The sequence below is a fragment of the Taudactylus pleione genome, unplaced genomic scaffold (genome assembly GCF_031769625.1).
Source record: "Taudactylus pleione unplaced genomic scaffold, aTauple2 ptg000967l, whole genome shotgun sequence".
NCBI classification, from domain to species: domain Eukaryota; kingdom Metazoa; phylum Chordata; class Amphibia; order Anura; family Myobatrachidae; genus Taudactylus; species Taudactylus pleione.
Genome location: NW_028285368.1, coordinates 12,165,001 through 12,185,888, shown reverse-complemented (window position 1 = coordinate 12,185,888; position 20,888 = coordinate 12,165,001). Strand labels below are relative to the sequence as shown.

General features: G+C 37.8%; 9 non-coding genes and 80 pseudogenes across 9 annotated transcripts; all 89 read left to right on the top strand.

Annotated features, from left to right (window-relative positions):
• Positions 1–60: 60 nt before the first annotated feature.
• Positions 61–179, top strand: LOC148468916 (5S ribosomal RNA). Its single transcript, XR_015873566.1, has one exon. It is a non-coding gene; the product is annotated as a 5S ribosomal RNA (ribosomal RNA).
• A 116-nt stretch (positions 180–295) lies between these two features.
• Positions 296–414, top strand: LOC148468915 (5S ribosomal RNA; annotated as a pseudogene).
• Positions 415–530: 116 nt separating this feature from the next.
• Positions 531–649, top strand: LOC148468914 (5S ribosomal RNA; annotated as a pseudogene).
• Positions 650–764: 115 nt separating this feature from the next.
• LOC148468913 (5S ribosomal RNA) lies at positions 765–883 on the top strand (annotated as a pseudogene).
• A 116-nt stretch (positions 884–999) lies between these two features.
• LOC148468912 (5S ribosomal RNA) lies at positions 1,000–1,118 on the top strand (annotated as a pseudogene).
• A 115-nt stretch (positions 1,119–1,233) lies between these two features.
• On the top strand, positions 1,234–1,352 carry LOC148468911 (5S ribosomal RNA; annotated as a pseudogene).
• A 116-nt stretch (positions 1,353–1,468) lies between these two features.
• LOC148468910 (5S ribosomal RNA) lies at positions 1,469–1,587 on the top strand (annotated as a pseudogene).
• A 116-nt stretch (positions 1,588–1,703) lies between these two features.
• LOC148468909 (5S ribosomal RNA) lies at positions 1,704–1,822 on the top strand (annotated as a pseudogene).
• Positions 1,823–1,937: 115 nt separating this feature from the next.
• Positions 1,938–2,056, top strand: LOC148468908 (5S ribosomal RNA). The gene has a single exon (XR_015873565.1). It is a non-coding gene; the product is annotated as a 5S ribosomal RNA (ribosomal RNA).
• Positions 2,057–2,172: 116 nt separating this feature from the next.
• Positions 2,173–2,291, top strand: LOC148468907 (5S ribosomal RNA; annotated as a pseudogene).
• Positions 2,292–2,407: 116 nt separating this feature from the next.
• LOC148468906 (5S ribosomal RNA) lies at positions 2,408–2,526 on the top strand (annotated as a pseudogene).
• A 115-nt stretch (positions 2,527–2,641) lies between these two features.
• On the top strand, positions 2,642–2,760 carry LOC148468905 (5S ribosomal RNA; annotated as a pseudogene).
• A 116-nt stretch (positions 2,761–2,876) lies between these two features.
• Positions 2,877–2,995, top strand: LOC148468904 (5S ribosomal RNA; annotated as a pseudogene).
• Positions 2,996–3,111: 116 nt separating this feature from the next.
• On the top strand, positions 3,112–3,230 carry LOC148468903 (5S ribosomal RNA). The gene has a single exon (XR_015873808.1). It is a non-coding gene; the product is annotated as a 5S ribosomal RNA (ribosomal RNA).
• Positions 3,231–3,346: 116 nt separating this feature from the next.
• LOC148468902 (5S ribosomal RNA) lies at positions 3,347–3,465 on the top strand (annotated as a pseudogene).
• A 115-nt stretch (positions 3,466–3,580) lies between these two features.
• Positions 3,581–3,699, top strand: LOC148468901 (5S ribosomal RNA; annotated as a pseudogene).
• Positions 3,700–3,815: 116 nt separating this feature from the next.
• On the top strand, positions 3,816–3,934 carry LOC148468900 (5S ribosomal RNA; annotated as a pseudogene).
• A 115-nt stretch (positions 3,935–4,049) lies between these two features.
• LOC148468899 (5S ribosomal RNA) lies at positions 4,050–4,168 on the top strand (annotated as a pseudogene).
• A 116-nt stretch (positions 4,169–4,284) lies between these two features.
• On the top strand, positions 4,285–4,403 carry LOC148468898 (5S ribosomal RNA; annotated as a pseudogene).
• Positions 4,404–4,519: 116 nt separating this feature from the next.
• LOC148468897 (5S ribosomal RNA) lies at positions 4,520–4,638 on the top strand (annotated as a pseudogene).
• Positions 4,639–4,754: 116 nt separating this feature from the next.
• On the top strand, positions 4,755–4,873 carry LOC148468896 (5S ribosomal RNA; annotated as a pseudogene).
• A 115-nt stretch (positions 4,874–4,988) lies between these two features.
• Positions 4,989–5,107, top strand: LOC148468895 (5S ribosomal RNA; annotated as a pseudogene).
• Positions 5,108–5,223: 116 nt separating this feature from the next.
• On the top strand, positions 5,224–5,342 carry LOC148468894 (5S ribosomal RNA; annotated as a pseudogene).
• Positions 5,343–5,458: 116 nt separating this feature from the next.
• On the top strand, positions 5,459–5,577 carry LOC148468893 (5S ribosomal RNA; annotated as a pseudogene).
• A 116-nt stretch (positions 5,578–5,693) lies between these two features.
• On the top strand, positions 5,694–5,812 carry LOC148468892 (5S ribosomal RNA; annotated as a pseudogene).
• A 116-nt stretch (positions 5,813–5,928) lies between these two features.
• Positions 5,929–6,047, top strand: LOC148468891 (5S ribosomal RNA; annotated as a pseudogene).
• Positions 6,048–6,162: 115 nt separating this feature from the next.
• LOC148468890 (5S ribosomal RNA) lies at positions 6,163–6,281 on the top strand (annotated as a pseudogene).
• A 116-nt stretch (positions 6,282–6,397) lies between these two features.
• Positions 6,398–6,516, top strand: LOC148468889 (5S ribosomal RNA). Its single transcript, XR_015874107.1, has one exon. It is a non-coding gene; the product is annotated as a 5S ribosomal RNA (ribosomal RNA).
• A 116-nt stretch (positions 6,517–6,632) lies between these two features.
• Positions 6,633–6,751, top strand: LOC148468888 (5S ribosomal RNA; annotated as a pseudogene).
• A 115-nt stretch (positions 6,752–6,866) lies between these two features.
• Positions 6,867–6,985, top strand: LOC148468887 (5S ribosomal RNA). Its single transcript, XR_015874134.1, has one exon. It is a non-coding gene; the product is annotated as a 5S ribosomal RNA (ribosomal RNA).
• A 116-nt stretch (positions 6,986–7,101) lies between these two features.
• On the top strand, positions 7,102–7,220 carry LOC148468886 (5S ribosomal RNA; annotated as a pseudogene).
• Positions 7,221–7,336: 116 nt separating this feature from the next.
• On the top strand, positions 7,337–7,455 carry LOC148468885 (5S ribosomal RNA; annotated as a pseudogene).
• Positions 7,456–7,571: 116 nt separating this feature from the next.
• Positions 7,572–7,690, top strand: LOC148468884 (5S ribosomal RNA; annotated as a pseudogene).
• Positions 7,691–7,806: 116 nt separating this feature from the next.
• On the top strand, positions 7,807–7,925 carry LOC148468883 (5S ribosomal RNA; annotated as a pseudogene).
• A 116-nt stretch (positions 7,926–8,041) lies between these two features.
• Positions 8,042–8,160, top strand: LOC148468882 (5S ribosomal RNA; annotated as a pseudogene).
• Positions 8,161–8,275: 115 nt separating this feature from the next.
• Positions 8,276–8,394, top strand: LOC148468881 (5S ribosomal RNA; annotated as a pseudogene).
• A 116-nt stretch (positions 8,395–8,510) lies between these two features.
• Positions 8,511–8,629, top strand: LOC148468880 (5S ribosomal RNA; annotated as a pseudogene).
• Positions 8,630–8,744: 115 nt separating this feature from the next.
• On the top strand, positions 8,745–8,863 carry LOC148468879 (5S ribosomal RNA; annotated as a pseudogene).
• Positions 8,864–8,979: 116 nt separating this feature from the next.
• LOC148468878 (5S ribosomal RNA) lies at positions 8,980–9,098 on the top strand (annotated as a pseudogene).
• A 116-nt stretch (positions 9,099–9,214) lies between these two features.
• Positions 9,215–9,333, top strand: LOC148468877 (5S ribosomal RNA; annotated as a pseudogene).
• Positions 9,334–9,449: 116 nt separating this feature from the next.
• LOC148468876 (5S ribosomal RNA) lies at positions 9,450–9,568 on the top strand (annotated as a pseudogene).
• A 115-nt stretch (positions 9,569–9,683) lies between these two features.
• On the top strand, positions 9,684–9,802 carry LOC148468875 (5S ribosomal RNA; annotated as a pseudogene).
• Positions 9,803–9,918: 116 nt separating this feature from the next.
• Positions 9,919–10,037, top strand: LOC148468874 (5S ribosomal RNA; annotated as a pseudogene).
• Positions 10,038–10,152: 115 nt separating this feature from the next.
• On the top strand, positions 10,153–10,271 carry LOC148468873 (5S ribosomal RNA; annotated as a pseudogene).
• A 116-nt stretch (positions 10,272–10,387) lies between these two features.
• LOC148468872 (5S ribosomal RNA) lies at positions 10,388–10,506 on the top strand (annotated as a pseudogene).
• A 116-nt stretch (positions 10,507–10,622) lies between these two features.
• On the top strand, positions 10,623–10,741 carry LOC148468871 (5S ribosomal RNA; annotated as a pseudogene).
• Positions 10,742–10,857: 116 nt separating this feature from the next.
• LOC148468870 (5S ribosomal RNA) lies at positions 10,858–10,976 on the top strand (annotated as a pseudogene).
• A 115-nt stretch (positions 10,977–11,091) lies between these two features.
• On the top strand, positions 11,092–11,210 carry LOC148468869 (5S ribosomal RNA; annotated as a pseudogene).
• Positions 11,211–11,326: 116 nt separating this feature from the next.
• On the top strand, positions 11,327–11,445 carry LOC148468868 (5S ribosomal RNA; annotated as a pseudogene).
• Positions 11,446–11,561: 116 nt separating this feature from the next.
• LOC148468867 (5S ribosomal RNA) lies at positions 11,562–11,680 on the top strand (annotated as a pseudogene).
• A 116-nt stretch (positions 11,681–11,796) lies between these two features.
• On the top strand, positions 11,797–11,915 carry LOC148468866 (5S ribosomal RNA; annotated as a pseudogene).
• Positions 11,916–12,031: 116 nt separating this feature from the next.
• LOC148468865 (5S ribosomal RNA) lies at positions 12,032–12,150 on the top strand (annotated as a pseudogene).
• Positions 12,151–12,266: 116 nt separating this feature from the next.
• Positions 12,267–12,385, top strand: LOC148468864 (5S ribosomal RNA; annotated as a pseudogene).
• A 115-nt stretch (positions 12,386–12,500) lies between these two features.
• On the top strand, positions 12,501–12,619 carry LOC148468863 (5S ribosomal RNA; annotated as a pseudogene).
• A 116-nt stretch (positions 12,620–12,735) lies between these two features.
• Positions 12,736–12,854, top strand: LOC148468862 (5S ribosomal RNA; annotated as a pseudogene).
• Positions 12,855–12,970: 116 nt separating this feature from the next.
• Positions 12,971–13,089, top strand: LOC148468861 (5S ribosomal RNA; annotated as a pseudogene).
• Positions 13,090–13,204: 115 nt separating this feature from the next.
• LOC148468860 (5S ribosomal RNA) lies at positions 13,205–13,323 on the top strand. Its single transcript, XR_015874133.1, has one exon. It is a non-coding gene; the product is annotated as a 5S ribosomal RNA (ribosomal RNA).
• Positions 13,324–13,439: 116 nt separating this feature from the next.
• LOC148468859 (5S ribosomal RNA) lies at positions 13,440–13,558 on the top strand (annotated as a pseudogene).
• Positions 13,559–13,674: 116 nt separating this feature from the next.
• On the top strand, positions 13,675–13,793 carry LOC148468858 (5S ribosomal RNA; annotated as a pseudogene).
• Positions 13,794–13,909: 116 nt separating this feature from the next.
• LOC148468857 (5S ribosomal RNA) lies at positions 13,910–14,028 on the top strand (annotated as a pseudogene).
• A 116-nt stretch (positions 14,029–14,144) lies between these two features.
• Positions 14,145–14,263, top strand: LOC148468856 (5S ribosomal RNA; annotated as a pseudogene).
• A 116-nt stretch (positions 14,264–14,379) lies between these two features.
• Positions 14,380–14,498, top strand: LOC148468855 (5S ribosomal RNA; annotated as a pseudogene).
• Positions 14,499–14,613: 115 nt separating this feature from the next.
• LOC148468854 (5S ribosomal RNA) lies at positions 14,614–14,732 on the top strand (annotated as a pseudogene).
• Positions 14,733–14,848: 116 nt separating this feature from the next.
• Positions 14,849–14,967, top strand: LOC148468853 (5S ribosomal RNA; annotated as a pseudogene).
• Positions 14,968–15,082: 115 nt separating this feature from the next.
• LOC148468852 (5S ribosomal RNA) lies at positions 15,083–15,201 on the top strand (annotated as a pseudogene).
• Positions 15,202–15,317: 116 nt separating this feature from the next.
• On the top strand, positions 15,318–15,436 carry LOC148468851 (5S ribosomal RNA; annotated as a pseudogene).
• A 116-nt stretch (positions 15,437–15,552) lies between these two features.
• Positions 15,553–15,671, top strand: LOC148468850 (5S ribosomal RNA; annotated as a pseudogene).
• Positions 15,672–15,786: 115 nt separating this feature from the next.
• Positions 15,787–15,905, top strand: LOC148468849 (5S ribosomal RNA). Its single transcript, XR_015873563.1, has one exon. It is a non-coding gene; the product is annotated as a 5S ribosomal RNA (ribosomal RNA).
• A 116-nt stretch (positions 15,906–16,021) lies between these two features.
• Positions 16,022–16,140, top strand: LOC148468848 (5S ribosomal RNA; annotated as a pseudogene).
• A 116-nt stretch (positions 16,141–16,256) lies between these two features.
• LOC148468847 (5S ribosomal RNA) lies at positions 16,257–16,375 on the top strand (annotated as a pseudogene).
• Positions 16,376–16,490: 115 nt separating this feature from the next.
• LOC148468846 (5S ribosomal RNA) lies at positions 16,491–16,609 on the top strand (annotated as a pseudogene).
• Positions 16,610–16,725: 116 nt separating this feature from the next.
• LOC148468845 (5S ribosomal RNA) lies at positions 16,726–16,844 on the top strand (annotated as a pseudogene).
• Positions 16,845–16,959: 115 nt separating this feature from the next.
• LOC148468844 (5S ribosomal RNA) lies at positions 16,960–17,078 on the top strand (annotated as a pseudogene).
• A 116-nt stretch (positions 17,079–17,194) lies between these two features.
• Positions 17,195–17,313, top strand: LOC148468843 (5S ribosomal RNA; annotated as a pseudogene).
• Positions 17,314–17,428: 115 nt separating this feature from the next.
• On the top strand, positions 17,429–17,547 carry LOC148468842 (5S ribosomal RNA). The gene has a single exon (XR_015873562.1). It is a non-coding gene; the product is annotated as a 5S ribosomal RNA (ribosomal RNA).
• A 116-nt stretch (positions 17,548–17,663) lies between these two features.
• On the top strand, positions 17,664–17,782 carry LOC148468841 (5S ribosomal RNA; annotated as a pseudogene).
• Positions 17,783–17,898: 116 nt separating this feature from the next.
• On the top strand, positions 17,899–18,017 carry LOC148468840 (5S ribosomal RNA; annotated as a pseudogene).
• A 115-nt stretch (positions 18,018–18,132) lies between these two features.
• LOC148468839 (5S ribosomal RNA) lies at positions 18,133–18,251 on the top strand (annotated as a pseudogene).
• A 116-nt stretch (positions 18,252–18,367) lies between these two features.
• On the top strand, positions 18,368–18,486 carry LOC148468838 (5S ribosomal RNA; annotated as a pseudogene).
• A 116-nt stretch (positions 18,487–18,602) lies between these two features.
• Positions 18,603–18,721, top strand: LOC148468837 (5S ribosomal RNA; annotated as a pseudogene).
• Positions 18,722–18,837: 116 nt separating this feature from the next.
• Positions 18,838–18,956, top strand: LOC148468836 (5S ribosomal RNA; annotated as a pseudogene).
• A 115-nt stretch (positions 18,957–19,071) lies between these two features.
• LOC148468835 (5S ribosomal RNA) lies at positions 19,072–19,190 on the top strand (annotated as a pseudogene).
• Positions 19,191–19,306: 116 nt separating this feature from the next.
• Positions 19,307–19,425, top strand: LOC148468834 (5S ribosomal RNA; annotated as a pseudogene).
• Positions 19,426–19,541: 116 nt separating this feature from the next.
• On the top strand, positions 19,542–19,660 carry LOC148468833 (5S ribosomal RNA; annotated as a pseudogene).
• Positions 19,661–19,776: 116 nt separating this feature from the next.
• LOC148468832 (5S ribosomal RNA) lies at positions 19,777–19,895 on the top strand (annotated as a pseudogene).
• Positions 19,896–20,011: 116 nt separating this feature from the next.
• LOC148468831 (5S ribosomal RNA) lies at positions 20,012–20,130 on the top strand (annotated as a pseudogene).
• Positions 20,131–20,245: 115 nt separating this feature from the next.
• On the top strand, positions 20,246–20,364 carry LOC148468830 (5S ribosomal RNA; annotated as a pseudogene).
• A 116-nt stretch (positions 20,365–20,480) lies between these two features.
• LOC148468829 (5S ribosomal RNA) lies at positions 20,481–20,599 on the top strand. Its single transcript, XR_015873807.1, has one exon. It is a non-coding gene; the product is annotated as a 5S ribosomal RNA (ribosomal RNA).
• Positions 20,600–20,715: 116 nt separating this feature from the next.
• Positions 20,716–20,834, top strand: LOC148468828 (5S ribosomal RNA; annotated as a pseudogene).
• Positions 20,835–20,888: the final 54 nt, after the last annotated feature.

The window sequence follows — 20,888 nt, the reverse complement described above, 5'->3', positions numbered from 1 at the left end:
TAATCATTGAATTTACTTGAGTTAAGAAGTAAAAGAGGTCTAAAGTTAATGTTTTTGAGCACCTACAGCGAAACCACACTGGACATGCCCAATCTCATCTGAACTTGGAAGCTATGCAGTGTTGGGCCTGGTTAGTACTTGGATGGGGGACCACCTGGGAATACCAGGTGCTGTAGGTAATTTTATACAGCCAAAACATTCTTTTCTATTTCATTTTACATTTAATTTTTTCAACTTATCAATGAATTTACTTGAGTTAAGAAGTAAAAGAGGTCTAAAGTTAATGTTTTTGAGCACCTACTGCCAAACCACACTGGACATGCCCAATCTTCTTTGATCTTGGAAGCTATGCAGTGTTGTGCCTGGTTAGTACTTGCATGGGAGACCACCTGGGAATACCAGGTGCTGTAGGTAATTTTATACTGCCATAACATTCTTTTCTATTACATTTTACATTTAATTTTTTCAACTTATCAATGAATTTACTTGAGTTAAGAAGTAATAGAGGTCTTAAGTTAATGGCTTTGGGCACCTACAGCCAAACCACACTGGACATGCCCAATCTCGTCTGATCTTGGAAGCTATGCAGTGTTGGGCCTGGTTAGTACTTGGATGGGAGACCACCTGGGAATACCAGGAGCTGTAGGTAATTTTATACTGCCATAACATTCTTTTCTATTACATTTTACATTTCATTTTTCAACTAATCATTGAATTTACTTGAGTTAAGAAGTAAAAGAGGCCTAAAGTTAATATTTTTGAGCACCTACAGCCAAACCACACTGGACATGCCCAATCTTGACTGAACTTGGAAGCTATGCAGTGTTGGGCCTGGTTAGTACTTGGATGGGAGACCATCTGGGAATACCAGGTGCTGTAGGTAATTTTATACTGCCATAACATTCTTTTCTATTACATTTTACATTTAATTTTTTCAACTTATCAATGAATTTACTTGAGTTAAGAAGTAATAGAGGTCTAAAGTTAATGGTTTTGGGCAACTACAGCCAAACCACACTGGACATGCCCAATCTCGTCTGATCTTGGAAGCTATGCAGTGTTGGGCCTGGTTAGTACTTGGATGGGAGACCACCTGGGAATACCAGGAGCTGTAGGTAATTTTATACTGCCAAAACATTCTTTTCTATTACATTTTACATTTCATTTTTCAACTTATCATTGAATTTACTTGAGTTAAGAAGTAAAAGAGGTCTAAAATTAATGTTTTTGAGCACCTACAGCCAAACCACACTGGACATGCCCAATCTCATCTGATCTTGGAAGCTATGCAGTGTTGGGCCTGGTTAGTACTTGGATGGGTGACCACCTAGGAATCCCAGGTTCTGTAGGTAATTTTATACTGCCATAACAGTCTATTCTATTACATTTTACATTTAATTTTTTCAACTTATCAATGAATTTACTTGAGTTAAGAAGTAATAGAGGTCAAAAGTTAATGCTTTTGAGCACCTACAGCCAAACCACACTGGACATTCCCAATCTCGTTCGATCTTGGAAGCTATGCAGTGTTGGGCCTGGTTAGTACTTGGACGGGAGACCACCTGGGAATACAAGGTGCTGTAGGTAATTTTATACTGCCATAATATTCTTTTCTATTACATTTTACATTTAATTTTTTCAACTTATCAATGAATTTACTTGAGTTAAGAAGTAATTGAGGTCTAAAGTTAAAGGTTTTGGGCACCTACAGCCAAACCACACTGGACATGCCCAATATCATCTGATCTTGGAAACTATGCAGTGTTGGGCCTGGTTAGTACTTGGATGGGAGACCACCTGGGAATGTCAGGTGCTGTAGGTAATTTAATACTGCCATAACATTCTTTTCTATTACATTTTACATTTCATTTTTCAACTAATCATTGAATTTACTTGAGTTAAGAAGTAAAAGAGGTCTAAAGTTAATGTTTTTGAGCACCTACAGCGAAACCACACTGGACATGCCCAATCTCATCTGAACTTGGAAGCTATGCAGTGTTGGGCCTGGTTAGTACTTGGATGGGGGACCACCTGGGAATACCAGGTGCTGTAGGTAATTTTATACTGCCATAACATTCTTTTCTATTACATTTTACATTTAATTTTTTCAACTTATCAATGAATTTACTTGAGTTAAGAAGTAATAGAGGTCTAAAGTTAATGTGTTTGAGCACCTACAGCCAAACCACACTGGACATGCCAAATCTTGTCTGACCTTGGAAGCTATGCAGTGTTGGGCCTGGTTAGTACTTGGATGGGAGACCACCTGGGAATACCAGGAGCTGTAGGTAATTTTATACTGCCATAACATTCTTTTCTATTACATTTTACATTTAATTTTTTCAACTTATCAATGAATTTACTTGAGTTAAGAAGTAATAGAGGTCTAAAATTATTGGTTTGGGGCACCTACAGCCAAAGCACACTGGACATGCCCAATATCGTCTGATCTTGGAAGCTATGCAGTGTTGGGCCTGGTTAGTACTTGGATGGGAGACCACCTAGGAATCCCAGGTGCTGTAGGTAATTTTATACTGCCATAAAATTCTTTTCTATTACATTTTACATTTCATTTTTCAACTAATCATTGAATTTACTTGAGTTAAGAAGTAAAAGAGGTCTAAAGTTAATGTTTTTGAGCACCTACAGCCAAACCACACTGGAAAACCCCAATCTCGACTGAACTTGGAAGCTATGCAGTGTTGGGCCTGGTTAGTACTTGGATGGGAGACCACCTGGGAATACCAGGTGCTGTAGGTAATTTTATACTGCCATAACATTTTTTTCTATTACATTTTACATTTAATTTTTTCAACTTATCAATGAATTTACTTGAGTTAAGAAGTAATAGAGGTCTAAAGTTAATGTTTTTGAGCACCTACAGCCAAACCACACAGGACATGCCCAATCTCGTCTGAACTTGGAAGCTATGCAGTGTTGGGCCTGGTTAGTACTTGGATGGGAGACCACCTGGGAATACCAGGTGCTGTAGGTAATTTTATATAGCCATTACATTCTTTTCTATTACATTTTACATTACATTTTTTCAACTTATCAATGAATTTTCTTGAGTTAAGAAGTAAAAGAGGTCTAAAGTTAATGTTTTTGAGCACCTACAGTCAAACCACACTGGACATGCCCAATCTCGTCTGATCTTGGAAGCTATGCAGTGTTGGGCCTGGTTAGTACTTGGATGGGAGACCACCTGGGAATACCAGGTGCTGTAGGTAATTTTATACTGCCATAACATTCTTTTCTATTACATTTTACATTTAATTTTTTCAACTTATCAATGAATTTACTTGAGTTAAGAAGTAATAGAGGTCTTAAGTTAATGGCTTTGGGCACCTACAGCCAAACCACGCTGGATATGCCCAATCTCGTCTGATCTTGGAAGCTATGCAGTGTTGGGCCTGGTTAGTACTTGGATGGGAGACCACCTGGGAATACCAGGAGCTGTAGGTAATTTTATACTGCCATAACATTCTTTTCTATTACATTTTACATTTCATTTTTCAACTAATCATTGAATTTACTTGAGTTAAGAAGTAAAAGAGGTCTAAAGTTAATGTTTTTGAGCACCTACAGCCAAACCACACTGGACATGCCCAATCTCGACTGAACTTGGAAGCTATGCAGTGTTGGGCCTGGTTAGTACTTGGATGGGAGACCATCTGGGAATTCCAGGTGCTGTAGGTAATTTTATACTGCCATAACATTCTTTTCTATTACATTTTACATTTAATTTTTTCAACTTATCAATGAATTTACTTGAGTTAAGAAGTAATAGAGGTCTAAAGTTAATGGTTTTGGGCAACTACAGCCAAACCACACTGGACATGCCCAATCTCGTCTGATCTTGGAAGCTATGCAGTGTTGGGCCTGGTTAGTACTTGGATGGGAGACCACCTGGGAATACCAGGAGCTGTAGGTAATTTTATACTGCCAAAACATTCTTTTCTATTACATTTTACATTTCATTTTTCAACTTATCATTGAATTTACTTGAGTTAAGAAGTAAAAGAGGTCTAAAATTAATGTTTTTGAGCACCTACAGCCAAACCACACTGGACATGCCCAATCTCGTCTGATCTTGGAAGCTATGCAGTGTTGGGCCTGGTTAGTACTTGGATGGGAGACCACCTAGGAATCCCAGGTTCTGTAGGTAATTTTATACTGCCATAACAGTCTATTCTATTACATTTTACATTTAATTTTTTCAACTTATCAATGAATTTACTTGAGTTAAGAAGTAATAGAGGTCAAAAGTTAATGCTTTTGAGCACCTACAGCCAAACCACACTGGACATTCCCAATCTCGTTTGATCTTGGAAGCTATGCAGTGTTGGGCCTGGTTAGTACTTGGACGGGAGACCACCTGGGAATACCAGGTGCTGTAGGTAATTTTATACTGCCATAACATTCTTTTCTATTACATTTTACATTTAATTTTTTCAACTTATCAATGAATTTACTTGAGTTAAGAAGTAATAGAGGTCTAAATTTAATGCTTTTGAGCACCTACAGCCAAACCACACTGGACATGCCCAATCTCGTCTGATCTTGTAAGCTTTGCTGTGTTGGGCCTGGTTTGTACTTGGATGGGAGACCACCTGAGAATACCAGTTGCTGTAGGAAATTTTATACAGCCAAAACATTCTTTTCTATTTCATTTTACATTTAATTTTTTCAACTTATCAATGAATTTACTTGAGTTAAGAAGTAAAAGAGGTCTAAAGTTAATGTTTTTGAGCACCTACTGCCAAACCACACTGGACATGCCCAATCTTCTTTGATCTTGGAAGCTATGCAGTGTTGTGCCTGGTTAGTACTTGCATGGGAGACCACCTGGGAATACCAGGTGCTGTAGGTAATTTTATACTGCCATAACATTCTTTTCCATTACATTTTACATTTCATTTTTCAACTTATCATTGAATTTACTTGAGTTAAGAAGTAAAAGAGGTCTAAAGATAATGTTTTTGAGCACCTACAGCCAAACCACACTGGACATGCCCAATCTCGTCTGATCTTGGAAGCTATGCAGTGGTGGGCCAGGTTAGTACTTGGATTGGAGACCACCTAGGAATCCCAGGTGCTGTAGGTAATTTTATACTGCCATAACAGTCTTTTCTACTACATTTTACATTTAATTTTTTCAACTTATCAATGAATTTACTTGAGTTAAGAAGTAATAGAGGTCTAAAGTTAATGCTTTTGAGCAGCTACAGCCAAACCACACTGGACATGCCCAATCTCGTCTGATCTTGGAAGCTATGCAGTGTTGGGCCTGGTTAGTACTTGGGTGGGAGACCACCTAGGAATCCCAGGTGCTGTAGGTAATTTTATACTGCCATAACAGTCTATTCTACTACATTTTACATTTAATTTTTTCAACTTATCAATGAATTTACTTGAGTTAAGAAGTAATAGAGGTCTAAAGTTAATGCTTTTGAGCACCTACAGCCGAACCACACTGGACATGCCCAATCTCGTCTGATCTTGGAAGCTATGCAGTGTTGGGCCTGGTTAGTACTTGGACGGGAGACCACCTGGGAATACCAGGTGCTGTAGGTAATTTTATATAGCCATAACATTCTTTTCTATTACATTTTAAATTACATTTTTTCAACTTATCAATGAATTTACTTGAGTTAAGAAGTAATAGAGGTCAAAAGTTAATGCTTTTGAGCACCTACAGCCAAACCACACTGGACATTCCCAATCTCGTTTGATCTTGGAAGCTATGCAGTGTTGGGCCTGGTTAGTACTTGGACGGGAGACCACCTGGGAATAACAGGTGCTGTAGGTAATTTTATACTGCCATAACATTCTTTTCTATTACATTTTACATTTAATTTTTTCAACTTATCAATGAATTTACTTGAGTTAAGAAGTAATTGAGGTCTAAAGTTAAAGGTTTTGGGCACCTACAGCCAAACCACACTGGACATGCCCAATATCATCTGATCTTGGAAGCTATGCAGTGTTGGGCCTGGTTAGTACTTGGATGAGAGACCACCTGGGAATGCCAGGTGCTGTAGGTAATTTAATACTGCCATAACATTCTTTTCTATTACATTTTACATTTCATTTTTCAACTTATCATTGAATTTACTTGAGTTAAGAAGTAAAAGAGGTCTAAAGTTAATGTTTTTGAGCACCTACAGCCAAACCACACTGGACATGCCCAATCTCGTCTGAACTTGGAAGCTATGCAGTGTTGGGCCTGGTTAGTACTTGGATGGTGGACCACCTGGGAATACCAGGTGCTGTAGGTAATTTTATACTGCCATAACATTCTTTTCTATTACATTTTACATTTAATTTTTTCAACGTATCAATGAATTTACTTGAGTTAAGAAGTAATAGAGGTCTAAAGTTAATGTGTTTGAGCACCTACAGCCAAACCACACTGGACATGCCCAATCTCGTCTGAACTTGGAAGCTATGCAGTGTTGGGCCTGGTTAGTACTTGGATGGGAGACCACCTGGGAATACCAGGAGCTGTAGGTAATTTTATACTGCCATAACATTCTTTTCTATTACATTTTACATTTAATTTTTTCAACTTATCAATGAATTTACTTGAGTTAAGAAGTAATAGAGGTCTAACATTATTGGTTTGGGACACCTACAGCCAAAGCACACTGGACATGCCCAATATCGTCTGATCTTGGAAGCTATGCAGTGTTGGGCCTGGTTAGTTCTTGGATGGGAGACCACCTAGGAATCCCAGGTGCTGTAGGTAATTTTATACTGCCATAACATTCTTTTCTATTACATTTTACATTTCATTTTTCAACTAATCATTGAATTTACTTGAGTTAAGAAGTAAAAGAGGTCTATAGTTAATGTTTTTGAGCACCTACAGCCAAACCACACTGGAAATGCCCAATCTCGACTGAACTTGGAAGCTATGCAGTGTTGGGCCTGGTTAGTACTTGGATGGGAGACCACCTGGGAATACCAGGTGCTGTAGGTAATTTTATACTGCCATAACATTCTTTTCTATTACATTTTACATTTAATTTTTTCAACTTATCAATGAATTTACTTGAGTTAAGAAGTAATAGAGGTCTAAAGTTAATGTTTTTGAGCACCTACAGCCAAACCACACAGGACATGCCCAATCTCGTCTGAACTTGGAAGCTATGCAGTGTTGGGCCTGGTTAGTACTTGGATGGGAGATCACCTGGGAATACCAGGTGCTGTAGGTAATTTTATATAGCCATTACATTCTTTTCTATTACATTTTACATTACATTTTTTCAACTTATCAATGAATTTTCTTGAGTTAAGAAGTAAAAGAGGTCTAAAGTTAATGTTTTTGAGAACCTACAGTCAAACCACACTGGACATGCCCAATCTCGTCTGATCTTGGAAGCTATGCAGTGTTGGGCCTGGTTAGTACTTGGATGGGAAACCACCTGGGAATACCAGGTGCTGTAGGTAATTTTATACTGCCATAACATTCTATTCTATTACATTTTACATTTAATTTTTTCAACTTATCAATGAATTTACTTGAGTTAAGAAGTAATAGAGGTCTAAATTTAATGCTTTTGAGCACCTACAGCCAAACCACACTGGACATGCCCAATCTCGTCTGATCTTGTAAGCTTTGCTGTGTTGGGCCTGGTTTGTACTTGGATGGGAGACCACCTGAGAATACCAGTTGCTGTAGGAAATTTTATACAGACAAAACATTCTTTTCTATTACATTTTACATTTAATTTTTTCAACTTATCAATGAATTTACTTGAGTTAAGAAGTAAAAGAGGTCTAAAGTTAATGTTTTTGAGCACCTACTGCCAAACCACACTGGACATGCCCAATCTTCTTTGATCTTGGAAGCTATGCAGTGTTGGGCCTGGTTAGTACTTGCATGGGAGACCACCTGGGAATACCAGGTGCTGTAGGTAATTTTATACTGCCATAACATTCTTTTCTATTACATTTTACATTTAATTTTTTCAACTTATCAATGAATTTACTTGAGTTAAGAAGTAATAGAGGTCTTAAGTTAATGGCATTGGGCACCTACAGCCAAACCACACTGGACATGCCCAATCTCGTCTGATCTTGGAAGCTATGCAGTGTTGGGCCTGGTTAGTACTTGGATGGGAGACCACCTGGGAATACCAGGAGCTGTAGGTAATTTTATACTGCCATAACATTCTTTTCTATTACATTTTACATTTCATTTTTCAACTAATCATTGAATTTACTTGAGTTAAGAAGTAAAAGAGGCCTAAAGTTAATATTTTTGAGCACCTACAGCCAAACCACACTGGACATGCCCAATCTCGACTGAACTTGGAAGCTATGCAGTGTTGGGCCTGGTTAGTACTTGGATGGGAGACCATCTGGGAATACCAGGTGCTGTAGGTAATTTTATACTGCCATAACATTCTTTTCTATTACATTTTACATTTAATTTTTTCAACTTATCAATGAATTTACTTGAGTTAAGAAGTAATAGAGGTCTAAAGTTAATGGTTTTGGGCAACTACAGCCAAACCACACTGGACATGCCCAATCTCGTCTGATCTTGGAAGCTATGCAGTGTTGGGCCTGGTTAGTACTTGGATGGGAGACCACCTGGGAATACCAGGAGCTGTAGGTAATTTTATACTGCCAAAACATTCTTTTCTATTACATTTTACATTTCATTTTTCAACTTATCATTGAATTTACTTGAGTTAAGAAGTAAAAGAGGTCTAAAATTAATGTTTTTGAGCACCTACAGCCAAACCACACTGGACATGCCCAATCTCGTCTGATCTTGGAAGCTATGCAGTGTTGGGCCTGGTTAGTACTTGGATGGGTGACCACCTAGGAATCCCAGGTTCTGTAGGTAATTTTATACTGCCATAACAGTCTATTCTATTACATTTTACATTTAATTTTTTCAACTTATCAATGAATTTACTTGAGTTAAGAAGTAATAGAGGTCAAAAGTTAATGCTTTTGAGCACCTACAGCCAAACCACACTGGACATTCCCAATCTCGTTTGATCTTGGAAGCTATGCAGTGTTGGGCCTGGTTAGTTCTTGGACGGGAGACCACCTGGGAATACAAGGTGCTGTAGGTAATTTTATACTGCCATAACATTCTTTTCTATTACATTTTACATTTAATTTTTTCAACTTATCAATGAATTTACTTGAGTTAAGAAGTAAAAGAGGTCTAAAGTTAATGTTTTTGAGCACCTACTGCCAAACCACACTGGACATGCCCAATCTTGTTTGATCTTGGAAGCTATGCAGTGTTGGGCCTGGTTAGAACTTGCATGGGAGACCACCTGGGAATACCAGGTGCTGTATGTAATTTTATACTGCCATAACATTCTTTTCTATTACATTTTACATTTAATTTTTTCAACTTATCAATGAATTTACTTGAGTTAAGAAGTAATAGAGGTCTTAAGTTAATGGCTTTGGGCACCTACAGCCAAACCACACTGGATATGCCCAATCTCGTCTGATCTTGGAAGCTATGCAGTGTTGGGCCTGGTTAGTACTTGGATGGGAGACCACCTGGGAATACCAGGAGCTGTAGGTAATTTTATACTGCCATAACATTCTTTTCTATTACATTTTACATTTCATTTTTCAACTAATCATTGAATTTACTTGAGTTATGAAGTAAAAGAGGCCTAAAGTTAATGTTTTTGAGCACCTGCAGCCAAACCACACTGGACATGCCCAATCTCGACTGAACTTGGAAGCTATGCAGTGTTGGGCCTGGTTAGTACTTGGATGGGAGACCATCTGGGAATACCTGGTGCTGTAGGTAATTTTATACTGCCATAACATTCTTTTCTATTACATTTTACATTTAATTTTTTCAACTTATCAATGAATTTACTTGAGTTAAGAAGTAATAGAGGTCTAAAGTTAATGGTTTTGGGCAACTACAGCCAAACCACACTGGACATGCCCAATCTCGTCTGATCTTGGAAGTTATGCAGTGTTGGGCCTGGTTAGTACTTGGAAGGGAGACCACCTGGGAATACCAGGAGCTGTAGGTAATTTTATACTGCCAAAACATTCTTTTCTATTACATTTTACATTTCATTTTTCAACTTATCATTGAATTTACTTGAGTTAAGAAGTAAAAGAGGTCTAAAATTAATGTTTTTGAGCACCTACAGCCAAACCACACTGGACATGCCCAATCTCGTCTGATCTTGGAAGCTATGCAGTGTTGGGCCTGGTTAGTACTTGGATGGGAGACCACCTAGGAATCCCAGCTTCTGTAGGTTATTTTATACTGCCATAACAGTCTATTCTATTACATTTTACATTTAATTTTTTCAACTTATCAATGAATTTACTTGAGTTAAGAAGTAATAGAGGTCAAAAGTTAATGCTTTTGAGCACCTACAGCCAATCCACACTGGACATTCCCAATCTCGTTTGATCTTGGAAGCTATGCAGTGTTGGGCCTGGTTAGTACTTGGACGGGAGACCACCTGGGAATACCAGGTGCTGTAGGTAATTTTATACTGCCATAACATTCTTTTCTATTACATTATACATTTAATTTTTTCAACTTATCAATGAATTTACTTGAGTTAAGATGTAATTGAGGTCTAAAGTTAAAGGTTTTGGGCACCTACAGCCAAACCACACTGGACATGCCCAATATCATCTGATCTTGGAAACTATGCAGTGTTGGGCCTGGTTAGTACTTGGATGGGAGACCACCTGGGAATACCAGGTGCTGTAGGTAATTTTATACTGCCATAACATTCTTTTCTATTACATTTTACATTTAATTTTTTCAACATATCAATGAATTTACTTGAGTTAAGAAGTAATAGAGGTCTAAAATTAATGTTTTTGAGCACCTACAGCCAAACCACACTGGACATGCCCAATATCGTCTGATATTGGAAGCTATGCAGTGTTGGGACTGGTTAGTACTTGAATGGGAGACCACCTGGGAATACCAGGTGCTGTAGGTAATTTTATACTGCCATAACATTCTTTTCCATTACATTTTACATTTCATTTTTCAACTTATCATTGAATTTACTTGAGTTAAGAAGTAAAAGAGGTCTAAAGATAATGTTTTTGAGCACCTACAGCCAAACCACACTGGACATGCCCAATCTCGTCTGATCTTGGAAGCTATGCAGTGGTGGGCCAGGTTAGTACTTGGATTGGAGACCACCTAGGAATCCCAGGTGCTGTAGGTAATTTTATACTGCCATAACAGTCTTTTCTACTACATTTTACATTTAATTTTTTCAACTTATCAATGAATTTACTTGAGTTAAGAAGTAATAGAGGTCTAAAGTTAATGCTTTTGAGCAGCTACAGCCAAACCACACTGGACATGCCCAATCTCGTCTGATCTTGGAAGCTATGCAGTGTTGGGCCTGGTTAGTACTTCGAGGGGAGACCACCTGGGAATACCAGGTGCTGTAGGTAATTTTATATAGCCATTACATTCTTTTCTATTACATTTTACATTACATTTTTTCAACTTATCAATGAATTTTCTTGAGTTAAGAAGTAAAAGAGGTCTAAAGTTAATGTTTTTGAGCACCTACAGTCAAACCACACTGGACATGCCCAATCTCGTCTGATCTTGGAAGCTATGCAGTGTTGGGCCTGGTTAGTACTTGGATGGGAAACCACCTGGGAATACCAGGTGCTGTAGGTAATTTTATACTGCCATAACATTCTTTTCTATTACATTTTACATTTAATTTTTTCAACTTATCAATGAATTTACTTGAGTTAAGAAGTAATAGAGTTCTAAATTTAATGCTTTTGAGCACCTACAGCCAAACCACACTGGACATGCCCAATCTCGTCTGATCTTGTAAGCTTTGCTGTGTTGGGCCTGGTTTGTACTTGGATGGGAGACCACCTGAGAATACCAGTTGCTGTAGGAAATTTTATACAGCCAAAACATTCTTTTCTATTACATTTTACATTTAATTTTTTCAACTTATCAATGAATTTACTTGAGTTAAGAAGTAAAAGAGGTCTAAAGTTAATGTTTTTGAGCACCTACTGCCAAACCACACTGGACATGCCCAATCTTGTTTGATCTTGGAAGCTATGCAGTGTTGGTCCTGTTTAGTACTTGCATGGGAGACCACCTGGGAATACCAGGTGCTGTAGGTAATTTTTTACTGCCATAACATTCTTTTCTATTACATTTTACATTTAATTTTTTCAACTTATCAATGAATTTACTTGAGTTAAGAAGTAATAGAGGTCTTAAGTTAATGGCTTTGGGCACCTACAGCCAAACCACACTGGACATGCCCAATCTCGTCTGATCTTGGAAGCTATGCAGTGTTGGGCCTGGTTAGAACTTGGATGGGAGACCAACTGGGAATACCAGGAGCTGTAGGTAATTTTATACTGCCGTAACTTTCTTTTCTATTACATTTTACATTTCATTTTTCAACTTATCATTGAATTTACTTGAGTTAAGAAGTAAAAGAGGTCTAAAGTTAATGTTTTTGAGCACCTACAGCCAAACCACACTGGACATGCCCAATCTCGTCTGAACTTGGAAGCTATGCAGTGTTGGGCCTGGTTAGTACTTGGATGGTGGACCACCTGGGAATACCAGGTGCTGTAGGTAATTTTATACTGCCATAACATTCTTTTCTATTACATTTTACATTTAATTTTTTCAACTTATCAATGAATTTACTTGAGTTAAGAAGTAATAGAGGTCTAAAGTTAATGTGTTTGAGCACCTACAGCCAAACCACACTGGACATGCCCAATCTCGTCTGAACTTGTAAGCTATGCAGTGTTGGGCCTGGTTAGTACTTGGATGGGAGACCACCTGGGAATACCAGGAGCTGTAGGTAATTTTATACTGCCATAACATTCTTTTCTATTACATTTTACATTTAATTTTTTCAACTTATCAATGAATTTACTTGAGTTAAGAAGTAATAGAGGTCTAAAATTATTGGTTTGGGACACCTACAGCCAAAGCACACTGGACATGCCCAATATCATCTGATCTTGGAAGCTATGCAGTGTTGGGCCTGGTTAGTACTTGGATGGGAGACCACCTAGGAATCCCAGGTGCTGTAGGTAATTTTATACTGCCATAACATTCTTTTCTATTACATTTTACATTTCATTTTTCAACTAATCATTGAATTTACTTGAGTTAAGAAGTAAAAGAGGTCTATAGTTAATGTTTTTGAGCACCTACAGCCAAACCACACTGGAAATGCCCAATCTCGACTGAACTTGGAAGCTATGCAGTGTTGGGCCTGGTTAGTACTTGGATGGGAGACCACCTGGGAATACCAGGTGCTGTAGGTAATTTTATACTGCCATAACATTCTTTTCTATTACATTTTACATTTAATTTTTTCAACTTATCAATGAATTTACTTGAGTTAAGAAGTAATAGAGGTCTAAAGTTAATGTTTTTGAGCACCTACAGCCAAACCACACAGGACATGCCCAATCTCGTCTGAACTTGGAAGCTATGCAGTGTTGGGCCTGGTTAGTACTTGGATGGGAGATCACCTGGGAATACCAGGTGCTGTAGGTAATTTTATATAGCCATTACATTCTTTTCTATTACATTTTACATTACATTTTTTCAACTTATCAATGAATTTTCTTGAGTTAAGAAGTAAAAGAGGTCTAAAGTTAATGTTTTTGAGAACCTACAGTCAAACCACACTGGACATGCCCAATCTCGTCTGATCTTGGAAGCTATGCAGTGTTGGGCCTGGTTAGTACTTGGATGGGAAACCACCTGGGAATACCAGGTGCTGTAGGTAATTTTATACTGCCATAACATTCTTTTCTATTACATTTTACATTTAATTTTTTCAACTTATCAATGAATTTACTTGAGTTAAGAAGTAATAGAGGTCTAAATTTAATGCTTTTGAGCACCTACAGCCAAACCACACTGGACATGCCCAATCTCGTCTGATCTTGTAAGCTTTGCTGTGTTGGGCCTGGTTTGTACTTGGATGGGAGACCACCTGAGAATACCAGTTGCTGTAGGAAATTTTATACAGCCAAAACATTCTTTTCTATTTCATTTTACATTTAATTTTTTCAACTTATCAATGAATTTACTTGAGTTAAGAAGTAAAAGAGGTCTAAAGTTAATGTTTTTGAGCACCTACTGCCAAACCACACTGGACATGCCCAATCTTCTTTGATCTTGGAAGCTATGCAGTGTTGTGCCTGGTTAGTACTTGCATGGGAGACCACCTGGGAATACCAGGTGCTGTAGGTAATTTTATACTGCCATAACATTCTTTTCTATTACATTTTACATTTAATTTTTTCAACTTATCAATGAATTTACTTGAGTTAAGAAGTAATAGAGGTCTTAAGTTAATGGCTTTGGGCACCTACAGCCAAACCACACTGGACATGCCCAATCTCGTCTGATCTTGGAAGCTATGCAGTGTTGGGCCTGGTTAGTACTTGGATGGGAGACCACCTGGGAATACCAGGAGCTGTAGGTAATTTTATACTGCCATAACATTCTTTTCTATTACATTTTACATTTCATTTTTCAACTAATCATTGAATTTACTTGAGTTAAGAAGTAAAAGAGGCCTAAAGTTAATATTTTTGAGCACCTACAGCCAAACCACACTGGACATGCCCAATCTCGACTGAACTTGGAAGCTATGCAGTGTTGGGCCTGGTTAGTACTTGGATGGGAGACCATCTGGGAATACCAGGTGCTGTAGGTAATTTTATACTGCCATAACATTCTTTTCTATTACATTTTACATTTAATTTTTTCAACTTATCAATGAATTTACTTGAGTTAAGAAGTAATAGAGGTCTAAAGTTAATGGTTTTGGGCAACTACAGCCAAACCACACTGGACATGCCCAATCTCGTCTGATCTTGGAAGCTATGCAGTGTTGGGCCTGGTTAGTACTTGGATGGGAGACCACCTGGGAATACCAGGAGCTGTAGGTAATTTTATACTGCCAAAACATTCTTTTCTATTACATTTTACATTTCATTTTTCAACTTATCATTGAATTTACTTGAGTTAAGAAGTAAAAGAGGTCTAAAATTAATGTTTTTGAGCACCTACAGCCAAACCACACTGGACATGCCCAATCTCATCTGATCTTGGAAGCTATGCAGTGTTGGGCCTGGTTAGTACTTGGATGGGTGACCACCTAGGAATCCCAGGTTCTGTAGGTAATTTTATACTGCCATAACAGTCTATTCTATTACATTTTACATTTAATTTTTTCAACTTATCAATGAATTTACTTGAGTTAAGAAGTAATAGAGGTCAAAAGCTAATGCTTTTGAGCACCTACAGCCAAACCACACTGGACATTCCCAATCTCGTTTGATCTTGGAAGCTATGCAGTGTTGGGCCTGGTTAGTACTTGGACGGGAGACCACCTGGGAATACAAGGTGCTGTAGGTAATTTTATACTGCCATAACATTCTTTTCTATTACATTTTACATTTAATTTTTTCAACTTATCAATGAATTTACTTGAGTTAAGAAGTAATTGAGGTCTAAAGTTAAAGGTTTTGGGCACCTACAGCCAAACCACACTGGACATGCCCAATATCATCTGATCTTGGAAACTATGCAGTGTTGGGCCTGGTTAGTACTTGGATGGGAGACCACCTGGGAATGTCAGGTGCTGTAGGTAATTTAATACTGCCATAACATTCTTTTCTATTACATTTTACATTTCATTTTTCAACTAATCATTGAATTTACTTGAGTTAAGAAGTAAAAGAGGTCTAAAGTTAATGTTTTTGAGCACCTACAGCGAAACCACACTGGACATGCCCAATCTCATCTGAACTTGGAAGCTATGCAGTGTTGGGCCTGGTTAGTACTTGGATGGGGGACCACCTGGGAATACCAGGTGCTGTAGGTAATTTTATACAGCCAAAACATTCTTTTCTATTTCATTTTACATTTAATTTTTTCAACTTATCAATGAATTTACTTGAGTTAAGAAGTAAAAGAGGTCTAAAGTTAATGTTTTTGAGCACCTACTGCCAAACCACACTGGACATGCCCAATCTTCTTTGATCTTGGAAGCTATGCAGTGTTGTGCCTGGTTAGTACTTGCATGGGAGACCACCTGGGAATACCAGGTGCTGTAGGTAATTTTATACTGCCATAACATTCTTTTCTATTACATTTTACATTTAATTTTTTCAACTTATCAATGAATTTACTTGAGTTAAGAAGTAATAGAGGTCTTAAGTTAATGGCTTTGGGCACCTACAGCCAAACCACACTGGACATGCCCAATCTCGTCTGATCTTGGAAGCTATGCAGTGTTGGGCCTGGTTAGTACTTGGATGGGAGACCACCTGGGAATACCAGGAGCTGTAGGTAATTTTATACTGCCATAACATTCTTTTCTATTACATTTTACATTTCATTTTTCAACTAATCATTGAATTTACTTGAGTTAAGAAGTAAAAGAGGCCTAAAGTTAATATTTTTGAGCACCTACAGCCAAACCACACTGGACATGCCCAATCTTGACTGAACTTGGAAGCTATGCAGTGTTGGGCCTGGTTAGTACTTGGATGGGAGACCATCTGGGAATACCAGGTGCTGTAGGTAATTTTATACTGCCATAACATTCTTTTCTATTACATTTTACATTTAATTTTTTCAACTTATCAATGAATTTACTTGAGTTAAGAAGTAATAGAGGTCTAAAGTTAATGGTTTTGGGCAACTACAGCCAAACCACACTGGACATGCCCAATCTCGTCTGATCTTGGAAGCTATGCAGTGTTGGGCCTGGTTAGTACTTGGATGGGAGACCACCTGGGAATACCAGGAGCTGTAGGTAATTTTATACTGCCAAAACATTCTTTTCTATTACATTTTACATTTCATTTTTCAACTTATCATTGAATTTACTTGAGTTAAGAAGTAAAAGAGGTCTAAAATTAATGTTTTTGAGCACCTACAGCCAAACCACACTGGACATGCCCAATCTCATCTGATCTTGGAAGCTATGCAGTGTTGGGCCTGGTTAGTACTTGGATGGGTGACCACCTAGGAATCCCAGGTTCTGTAGGTAATTTTATACTGCCATAACAGTCTATTCTATTACATTTTACATTTAATTTTTTCAACTTATCAATGAATTTACTTGAGTTAAGAAGTAATTGAGGTCTAAAGTTAAAGGTTTTGGGCACCTACAGCCAAACCACACTGGACATGCCCAATATCATCTGATCTTGGAAACTATGCAGTGTTGGGCCTGGTTAGTACTTGGATGGGAGACCACCTGGGAATGTCAGGTGCTGTAGGTAATTTAATACTGCCATAACATTCTTTTCTATTACATTTTACATTTCATTTTTCAACTAATCATTGAATTTACTTGAGTTAAGAAGTAAAAGAGGTCTAAAGTTAATGTTTTTGAGCACCTACAGCGAAACCACACTGGACATGCCCAATCTCATCTGAACTTGGAAGCTATGCAGTGTTGGGCCTGGTTAGTACTTGGATGGGGGACCACCTGGGAATACCAGGTGCTGTAGGTAATTTTATACTGCCATAACATTCTTTTCTATTACATTTTACATTTAATTTTTTCAACTTATCAATGAATTTACTTGAGTTAAGAAGTAATAGAGGTCTAAAGTTAATGTGTTTGAGCACCTACAGCCAAACCACACTGGACATGCCAAATCTTGTCTGACCTTGGAAGCTATGCAGTGTTGGGCCTGGTTAGTACTTGGATGGGAGACCACCTGGGAATACCAGGAGCTGTAGGTAATTTTATACTGCCATAACATTCTTTTCTATTACATTTTACATTTAATTTTTTCAACTTATCAATGAATTTACTTGAGTTAAGAAGTAATAGAGGTCTAAAATTATTGGTTTGGGGCACCTACAGCCAAAGCACACTGGACATGCCCAATATCGTCTGATCTTGGAAGCTATGCAGTGTTGGGCCTGGTTAGTACTTGGATGGGAGACCACCTAGGAATCCCAGGTGCTGTAGGTAATTTTATACTGCCATAACATTCTTTTCTATTACATTTTACATTTCATTTTTCAACTAATCATTGAATTTACTTGAGTTAAGAAGTAAAAGAGGTCTAAAGTTAATGTTTTTGAGCACCTACAGCCAAACCACACTGGAAAACCCCAATCTCGACTGAACTTGGAAGCTATGCAGTGTTGGGCCTGGTTAGTACTTGGATGGGAGACCACCTGGGAATACCAGGTGCTGTAGGTAATTTTATACTGCCATAACATTTTTTTCTATTACATTTTACATTTATTTTTTTCAACTTATCAATGAATTTACTTGAGTTAAGAAGTAATAGAGGTCTAAAGTTAATGTTTTTGAGCACCTACAGCCAAACCACACAGGACATGCCCAATCTCGTCTGAACTTGGAAGCTATGCAGTGTTGGGCCTGGTTAGTACTTGGATGGGAGACCACCTGGGAATACCAGGTGCTGTAGGTAATTTTATATAGCCATTACATTCTTTTCTATTACATTTTACATTACATTTTTTCAACTTATCAATGAATTTTCTTGAGTTAAGAAGTAAAAGAGGTCTAAAGTTAATGTTTTTGAGCACCTACAGCCAAACCACACTGGACATGCCCAATCTCGACTGAACTTGGAAGCTATGCAGTGTTGGGCCTTATTAGTACTTGGATGGGAGACCATCTGGGAATACCAGGTGCTGTAGGTAATTTTATACTGCCATAACATTCTTTTCTATTACATTTTACATTTAATTTTTTCAACTTATCAATGAATTTACTTGAGTTAAGAAGTAATAGAGGTCTAAAGTTAATGGTTTTGGGCAACTACAGCCAAACCACACTGGACATGCCCAATCTCGTCTGATCTTGGAAGCTATGCAGTGTTGGGCCTGGTTAGTACTTGGATGGGAGACCACCTGGGAATACCAGGAGCTGTAGGTAATTTTATACTGCCAAAACATTCTTTTCTATTACATTTTACATTTCATTTTTCAACTTATCATTGAATTTACTTGAGTTAAGAAGTAAAAGAGGTCTAAAATTAATGTTTTTGAGCACCTACAGCCAAACCACACTGGACATGCCCAATCTCGTCTGATCTTGGAAGCTATGCAGTGTTGGGCCTGGTTAGTACTTGGATGGGAGACCACCTAGGAATCCCAGGTTCTGTAGGTAATTTTATACTGCCATAACAGTCTATTCTATTACATTTTACATTTAATTTTTTCAACTTATCAATGAATTTACTTGAGTTAAGAAGTAATAGAGGTCTAAATTTAATGCCTTTGAGCACCTACAGCCAAACCACACTGGACATGCCCAATCTCGTCTGATCTTGTAAGCTTTGCTGTGTTGGGCCTGGTTTGTACTTGGATGGGAGACCACCTGAGAATACCAGTTGCTGTAGGAAATTTTATACAGCCAAAACATTCTTTTCTATTTCATTTTACATTTAATTTTTTCAACTTATCAATGAATTTACTTGAGTTAAGAAGTAAAAGAGGTCTAAAGTTAATGTTTTTGAGCACCTACTGCCAAACCACACTGGACATGCCCAATCTTCTTTGATCTTGGAAGCTATGCAGTGTTGTGCCTGGTTAGTACTTGCATGGGAGACCACCTGGGAATACCAGGTGCTGTAGGTAATTTTATACTGCCATAACATTCTTTTCTATTACATTTTACATTTAATTTTTTCAACTTATCAATGAATTTACTTGAGTTAAGAAGTAATAGAGGTCTTAAGTTAATGGCTTTGGGCACCTACAGCCAAACCACACTGGACATGCCCAATCTCGTCTGATCTTGGAAGCTATGCAGTGTTGGGCCTGGTTAGTACTTGGATGGGAGACCACCTGGGAATACCAGGAGCTGTAGGTAATTTTATACTGCCATAACATTCTTTTCTATTACATTTTACATTTAATTTTTTCAACTTATCAATGAATTTACTTGAGTTAACAAGTAATAGAGGTCTAAAATTATTGGTTTGGGGCACCTACAGCCAAAGCACACTGGACATGCCCAATATCGTCTGATCTTGGAAGCTATGCAGTGTTGGGCCTGGTTAGTACTTGGATGGGAGACCACCTAGGAATCCCAGGTGCTGTAGGTTATTTTATACTGCCATAACATTCTTTTCTATTACATTTTACATTTCATTTTTCAACTAATCATTGAATTTACTTGAGTTAAGAAGTAAAAGAGGTCTAAAGTTAATGTTTTTGAGCACCTACAGCCAAACCACACTGGAAATGCCCAATCTCGACTGAACTTGGAAGCTATGCAGTGTTGGGCCTGGTTAGTACTTGGATGGGAGACCACCTGGGAATACCATGTGCTGTAGGTAATTTTATATAGCCATTACATTCTTTTCTATTACATTTTACATTACATTTTTTCAACTTATCAATGAATTTTCTTGAGTTAAGAAGTAAAAGAGGTCTAAAGTTAATGTTTTTGAGCACCTACAGTCAAACCACACTGGACATGCCCAATCTCGTCTGATCTTGGAAGCTATGCAGTGTTGGGCCTGGTTAGTACTTGGATGGGAGACCACCTGGGAATACCAGGTGCTGTAGGTAATTTTATACTGCCATAACATTCTTTTCTATTACATTTTACATTTAATTTTTTCAACTTATCAATGAATTTACTTGAGTTAAGAAGTAATAGAGGTCTTAAGTTAATGGCTTTGGGCACCTACAGCCAAACCACGCTGGATATGCCCAATCTCGTCTGATCTTGGAAGCTATGCAGTGTTGGGCCTGGTTAGTACTTGGATGGGAGACCACCTGGGAATACCAGGAGCTGTAGGTAATTTTATACTGCCATAACATTCTTTTCTATTACATTTTACATTTCATTTTTCAA